Source organism: Triticum urartu, chromosome 2, assembly GCF_003073215.2.
Source record: "Triticum urartu cultivar G1812 chromosome 2, Tu2.1, whole genome shotgun sequence".
NCBI lineage: Eukaryota > Viridiplantae > Streptophyta > Magnoliopsida > Poales > Poaceae > Triticum > Triticum urartu.
In genome coordinates, this window is record NC_053023.1 from 294902469 (window position 1) to 294910940 (window position 8472).

The following is an 8472-nucleotide window of genomic DNA, read 5'->3' on the forward strand; positions in this document are numbered from 1 at the left end:
CAACAAACTGCTAAGACACCTGCCCCACGGTGGGCGCCAACTGTCATGGATCTAAGACTGACAGTAGAATGGGGGGTAGGTATGAGGAGGCAAGATCCTAGCTATGGAGTAGTTGTACACACGAGATTACGAGTTTAGGTCCTTCACAGAGGAAGTAACAGCCCTACGTCTCGGTGCGCTGAGGCAGTCGACTGGATTGTATGTGTGTGTGAGTTTACAAAAGATGCGAACCCTTGTCCCAGAAGAGGGGGTGGCTTATATAGAGTGTGCCAGGACCCCAGCTCCCCTCCGTTACACAGGGTTCAATGTACATTAAGAGTGGAACGTTACTGGTAACGTTGGCAATTGTGATATAAATGATAATTAAGTCTATGAGTAAACGCCCGACCATTGTTTATATAGAGTGGCTTTAGATCTTCTGTACCTCGAGTGGCTTCTGTTACAGTCGAGTGTCGTTGATTCTTCCAAGTGGAATGTCTTTAGTCGAGTGGAAGATTATACCCTTCGAATGCTTATGGATTTAGGGCGATGACCTTAGGGAGGGCATCTAGGTCATACCTGTGACCCTACCCTAGGTACATAGCTTCATCACCAGATTCGGGCCTAACCGGAGAAACGGGCTCCTGGGGGCGCGACTAGGCCGAATTTTCGGCGCCGGCGCTAAAAAATGGCCGTGGGGGTGCTGTTGGGGGCGCGGCTGGAGATGCTCTTAGTTGCAAACTTCATTACTGCATGTTCTCCATAGATACAAGTAGGTGGTTGGACCAGGCCGATGAATGGATATGTCAAGGTGAATGTAGATGCAGGATTCGACCCGGATGCGCTTGAAGGACTTGTCAGAGCTATTATCGGAGATCACAATGGTAACTTTCTTTCTACAATAAAGGAAAAACTTGACATATGCTACGATGCATTTACGGCTGATATGGATATGTCAAGTTGAATGTAGATGCAAGATTCGATCCGGATGCGCTTGAAGGACTTGTCGGAGCTGTTATCAGAGATCATAATGGTAACTTTCTTGCTGCGGCAAAGGAAAAACTTGACATATGCTACGATGCGTTTCGACCAAAGTAGTTGCAGTACACTTTGGATTGAACCTCGCTTGCATTGTTGGATGTAATAAGATTGAAGTAAATTCAGACAGCGAGGAGATCATTTGGGCACTTCAGAATGATTCATCCTCTGTTGCTACCGTCATTTTTTATGATTGTTACTTTATGTCTTTGGACTTCATTCATATCATCTATCAACATTGCTAGGGATAATAGAGTAATCCATGAACTAGCTAGAGTAGTTAAATTCAATTCTTGTATTTGGTTGGATCCAGCCCTGGGTCTTTTATCCCTTTGATTGTTTCTGATGCTAGAATTTAGCAAAATAATAAGGGGGGTATTGAATGTAAAAAAGAAAAGCATCTACAGTCGGACAGCTCAAATCCCCCCAATGCCAACCAACCTAGACGAGCGCCTCAAACCGGCCTTAAACGCCCGGGCTGACCGACACCCCTCATATCCAAATCAAATATGGGGCGGATATGGGGAGGCCCGGGTGCGTACACCATGTCGGATAGGGCCCATGTTGGCCCACCCAATCCCACGTATATTCGTCCCCATCCGCTCCCTGGACCAAACCCTGGCCACTCCACCCCGCCACCCAAGCTCCATCCATAGGGGTATCGTCCCGTGTTGGTGGGAGGAGGCAATGGTCGTCTGCATTGCACTTCGCCGCTCCCAAGAGGACTACGCCCGACCCAAGGCGAGATATGTCCACGCGCAGGTCCATTGCGTCGGCACATCGGGCGCCCGGATCCTCAGGGGCTGGATCATCACGACCCTCCTGGGAGCGTTCCAATCTTCCTTTCCTTATCACCGGTGTACCAGAGTATGAGTGCTACCTGGACCAGTGTGCCCGTCGTGGGAAGTTTAGGATGAGGGTGGCCGAGGCCCCCCTCACTGCCTACATGGCTAGGCGGAGGCAGTTGATGCAGCGGCACGCATTGCTGCAGAGGAGGAAGCCATTTGCATCCGCATTGTAAAGAAGCTACATTGGAGGAACGCGCGCGCCCTTGCCCTGTCATGGCTAGACTGCCCCCAAGTAGAAGGAGGACATAGATGTGTTGGATAGCTCCGGCGATTAGCAGATTCGGCTCGATCCATACTGTGTTTTCGTCCGCTAGTTCCGTGAGAAGGACGACAAGGGTGCCGGGAAGGACAAGGGCAACAGTGGATGATCTTCTACACAACTAGTATGTAGGTAAAAAATGCCAAATTTTGGTAGTCCGGCGGCATGTCGTGATGTAGTAATCGGATGATGTGTGTAATGCATCATTTACGTAGTTACAAGATTTGTATGGATTTGAAGTATGCTAATTGAGGTGTCCGGTTGTAAGAATGGAAATTTAAGGTATGATCGGTCAATGCTCGTGGACGCACCCGGGCGCGTCCGCGAACGTTTGAGGGGTCGGATTTGCCAAGTCCAGCTGTAGATGCTCTAAGCTGTCTAAACGTCTTCCCTCCGAAACTTCAAATTCTGCAGTGCATGTATCATAAAGATTTATAACACAGATGCATGTGCTTTGCAACGGAAGAAAAAAACTCTCACACACCCCTAGTAAGTCATCCGTGTCACCACTTTTCCTCTTTATCACCATCGTCAGATGGTGGTCACTTGTCTACCTATTTATGAAAAATGTGATCAATCCCGGTGGTGAGCTAGGTCATCACACTCTACCATGCCAATTTCACGAGCTCCTTGTAAGAGGAATAGAGAGGGGATTGGTGGAATTGATGTTTATTGTTGAGCCTCGTGGGCATATATATAGTGAGTTGATACGTCTCCAACATATGTATAATTTATTAATTATTTCATGATATTAAATTATCAATCTTGTTCTTTTATATGCCATTTTATATTATTTGTGTGGACTAAACAATTAACTTAGTTCCCAGTGCCAGTTCCTGTTTGTTTGCCTATTTTTTGTTTCGCAGAAAAACCATACCAAACAAAGTCCAAACACGATGAAACTTTATGGTGATTTTTTATGGACCAGAAGAGACCCTAGAAGCTTCGGGGGAAAGCCAAAAGACCTGCTGGTGGGCCACAAGCTTGGGCGCGCCCTAGGGGGTGCCACCTGAGTTTGTGGGACTCAAAGACCTCCGTTTGACCTCATTCTAGCACTATGTATTCCCTCAATTCCATAAACACCAGAGTGAGACCCGAAACAATTTTATCACTACCACAAGCCTCTGTTCTTCCGTGCTCCCATCCGGAGGGCTTTTCCGATACTCTACCAGAGGGGGAAACCATTAGGGAGGCAATCTTCATCAACCTTACTACCTCCATGATGATGTGTGAGTAGTTCCCACAGGACCTACGGGTCCATAGCGGTAGCTAGATGGCTCTCTCTCTCTCTCTCACTCTGATTTTCAATACAATGATCTCTTCGGAGATCTATTCGATGTAATTCTTACGTTGTTTTGTTTGGATCCGACGAATTATGGGTTTATGATAGGATTATTCATTAAAAGTATTTGAGTATTTTCTGAGATGTATTATGTGTGATTTTATAGCCTTGTATTCTTTCTGATCTATCTATCTCTTTTGGCCAATTAGATTGATTTATATTTAGTGGGAGTGGTGCTTGGTAGTAGGTTCAATCTTGTGGTGTCCTTACTCCGTGACAGGAGGAGTTGCAAGGCACATATCTATATTGTTGCTACTGAGGGTAAAACAATGGGTCTCGAGCATATTATTTGGTATTGCTTTGTCTACATTATGGCGTCGCACTTCAAGCATTACTTTGTTTGTCAGGAACTTAATACCTTGCGATGCATGCTGGATAGCGGTTAAGGGGTGGAGTAACAGTACTAGGCGTCGACAAGATTAACGGTCTACTTGTCATAGGTGTAATGCATATATATTTGATGATGCCATGAAGAATTATCATAATTATGCCATATATTATCAATTCACTACTAGGGAAAACCCTCATAGTGGAGCGGGTTCAGTGGCGCTACTGCTAGGGCTCTACAGCTAACTTTTAATAGTATCGCGCCTTCTGACCCACGCTGCTGGTACTGGTGTTAGCAGTAGCATGTGACTAGGCCAACGCTACTGCTAATAGTAGCTCCTAGTTTCCCCCCTCTCCACTAGTATTAGTGTGTATTTCATTTTCTTGCATTTATACTGTATTTATACACTGTTATATAATTTTTGTACATTAGCAATGAACATGTTGTGGAAGAAACACAGATTGGATTAAAGTGGATGGATTCAAGTGAGCAAGCTGAATTAGTAGGGCAATATGATTCGACACTTGTGTGTCGTCCAACCTCATTCGTAGTCATATAATAATAACTCATCATCATCATCCGTAGTCATTTATATAATAACTCATCATCATTCTAACACATGACAAGTAGTATGGACCCCTCCTCATCATCTTACTCATATAACAACTCATCATCCATAGTCATATAATAACTCACCATTAATATAGCACATGACAAGTTGACCAACATTAGCTAATGGCTATCATCGTAGGTAATAACTCATCATCATTCTAGCACATGACAAGTACTAGCTAGGAGCAACTCCTCTCTTAAGGTAAAATAGCATAAAATAGGAGAGCCCCTCTGTTGGGGATATACCCCACGGTATGACCTGGCCAGGGTATGACCCGACCGTCACTTGGTGGCTTGAGGGCGACCCCATTGTTGGGCCATGACAGGCCAGATAATTCAAGGCCCAGAGGGCGGCTTAGGAAAGAGGCCGGCTTATGGCCCTGTATCTGGTAAGTCGGCTTGGCAGGGAAGTTGTAAGGAGTTTCCCTTACTTGAAGGATAATATGAATAGGAAATAGACTAAGACAAGGGTCGTAAGTACGACATAGATATGTCTACTACACAACTTGTTCTTTTAAACTCGTGTTGGGCCTCCAAGCGCAGAGTTTTGTAGGACAGTAGAAAATTTCCCTCAAGTGGATGACCTAAGGTTTATCAATCCATGAGAGGCGTAGGATGAAGATGGTCTCTCTCAAGCAACCCTGCAACCAAATAATAAAAAGTCTCTTGTGTCCCCAACACACCAAATACAATGGTAAATTGTATAGGTGCACTAGTTCGGCGAAGAGATGGTGATACAAGTGTAGTAATGATAGTAGATATTGATTTTTGTAATTGTAACAATAAAAAACGGCAAGGTAGAAATTGATAAAACAGAGCACAAACAGTATTGCAATGCTTGAAAATGAGGCCTAGGGTCCATACTTTCACTAGTGCAATCTCTCAACAATGCTAATATAATTGGATCATATAACCATCCCTCAATGTGCGATGAAGAATCACTCCAAAGTTCCTATCTAGCGGATAACATAAGAAGAAATTGTTTGTAGGGTATGAAACCACCTCAAAGCTATTCTTTCTGATCAGTCTATCCTAGAGTTCGTACTAAAATAAAACCAAGCTATTCTTTTCGATCGATCTAACCAAGAGTTCATACTAAAATAACACCATATGATACACATCAACCAACTCTAATGTCACCTAGATACTCCAATGTCACCGCGAGTATCCATGAGTTGATTATATGATATGCATCAAATAATTTCAGATTCATAATACTCAATCCAACACAAAGAACTTCAAAGACTACCCAAGATTTCTACCGGAGAAACAAATACGAGAACGTGCATCAAGCCCTATGCATATATTACCCCAATGTCACCTCGGGAATCCGCGAGTTGAGTGCCAAAATACATATCAAGTGAATCAATATGATACCCCATTGTCACCACGGGTATCCATAGCAAGACATAGATCAAGTGTTCTCAAATACATAAAATATTCAATCCAATAAAACGAAATCTCAAAGGGAAAACTCAATTCACAACAAGATAGAGAGGAGAAAACACCATATGATCCAACTATATTAACAAAGCCCGCGATACATCAAGATTGTGACATCTCAAGAACACGAGAGAGAGAGAGAGATTAAACACATAGCTACTGGTACAAACCCTCAGCCCCGAGGGTGGACTACTCCTTCCTCATCATGGTGGCCGTCGGGATGATGAAGATGGCCACCGGTGATGATTTACCCCTCCAGCAGGGTGCCGGGATGTGGTCTAGATTGGTTTTTCGTGGCTATAGAGGCTTGCGGCGGCAGAACTTCTGATCTATTTGTAGGGTTATTTCTGATGGTTTCTCTATTTGTAGGATTTTTTGGCATTGGTTTCACGTTAAGATGGGCCTCAAGGTGAGCACAACCCACCATGCCTCGGGTTGGGCTCCAGGCGTGCCCTGGTGGGTTGTGCCCTCCTCGTGACTCGTCTGGTCATCCCACGAAGCTTCGGGTGTCTCTTTGGTTCCAAATAAATCGTCAAAAAGTTTCAACTCATTTGGAGAACTTTCATTTCTGCACAAAAAACAACACCACGGTAGTTCTACTGAAAACAACATCGGTCCGGATTAGTTCCATGCAAATCATACCAAAACCATATAAAATTGTTGTAAACATGGCATGAATACTTCATAAATTATAGATACGTTGGAGACGTATCAACACCCCCAAGCTTAATTCCTACTCGTCCTCGAGTAGGTAAATGATCAAAGAAATAATTTATGAAGTGTGAATGCTAGCATAGTGCATAACTTTGATCAATGATAATTTCAATCACTTTTCCTAGCATCATAACAACAAATCTTTCTCATAAAACTCATCATGATAAAGTAGTGACTGAAAACGGAATTTTTATTGTTGAGAGCTACCTATCATATTCATCATATAATCTTTCTTTTGTAGCATGGACATTTGGACTTGAATGATTCAAAGCAATAGTCTATAATTTGACATGTGGACATCAATACTCAAGCATATCAACAAGCAACCATGTCTTTCAAAATATTAAAACTAAAGAAAGTTATCCCTAGCCCATTATGCTCAATCATTGATCCATTCATGAAACACACTCAAATATTAGCTACATCCAATGCACAAGTATGATCATAGTGCTCCCTAATTGGTGCTTTATAAGAGAAGATGGAGACTCAAATAAAAATTGCATGAAGTAAATAGATAGGACCTTCACAGAGGGAAGAAGAGATTTGTAGAGGTGCTAGAGCTCAAAGCTTAAATTTATAGATAAAAATATTTTGAGAGGCATACTTTTCCTGTCAACGAAAACGACCGAGTAATTCCCAACACTTTCCATGCTAGATATATCATAGGCAGTTCCCAAACATAAAAAAGTTTATTCATTTTTTCCACCATACTTTCACACTCCACGGCTAGACATATCCACGGGTGCCGTCCATACCAACACTTTCCAAGGAATTTATTACGTGACAACATAAAGTAAATTTCTTTTTCATTTCGGGACCTGGCATCCCTATTACCGCCGTACTCTCGTGCAATGACAAGTGAATAAACATTCATCTTGAGAATAACACATCTAGCATGGAAAATATTAGCCACCCCCTGTCGCTTCATGAGCGGTACAAGCACACAAAAAGGAAACTCATTTTGAAAATTAGAGATGGCACATACAAATTTACCTAGAACGACACGAAAATACCACATATAGGTAGGTATGGTGGACTCATGTGACAAAACTGGGTTTAAGGATTTTGGTTGGACATGTAGTATTCCCACTTACTACAAATGGAGGCTAGCAAATAGATTGAGAAGCAACCTGATACGTCCATTTTGCATCATGCTTTTATATTGATATTTATTGCATTATGGGCTGTTATTACACATTATGTCACAATACTTATGCCTATTCTCTCTTATTTTACAAGGTTTGCACGAAGAGGGAGAATGCCGGCAGCTGGAATTCTAGGCTGGAAAAGGAGCAAATATTAGAGACCTATTCCGCACAACTCCAAAAGTCCTGAAACTCCACGGAAGTCAGTTTTGGATTATATAAAAAATATTAGGCAAAGAAAGCACCAGAGGGGGGCCACCCACCATCCACGACGGTGGGGGCGTGCCCTACCCCCTGGGCGCGCCCCTGTCTTGTGGGTCCCCTGGTAGGCCTCCGGTGCCCATATTTGGCTATATGAAGTATTTTTCCCTGGAAAAAATCATAAGCAAGCTTTCGGGATGAAACATCGCCGGCACAAGGCGGAACCTTGGCGAAACCAATCTAGGGCTCCAGCGGAGCTATTCTGTGGGGAATCATCCCTCCGGGAGGGGGAAATCATCGTCATCACCATCGATCCTCTCATCAGGAGGGGGTCAATCTCCATCAACATATTCACCAACACCATCTCATCTCAAACCCTAGTTCATCTCTTATATCCAATCTTTGTCCCATAACCTCAAATTGGTACCTGTGGGTTGCTAGTAGTGTTGATTACTCCTTGTAGTTGATGCTAGTTGGTTTACTTGGTGGGAGATCGTATGTTCAGATCCTTTATGCATATTAATACCCCTCTAATTATGAACATGAATATGATTTGTGAGTAG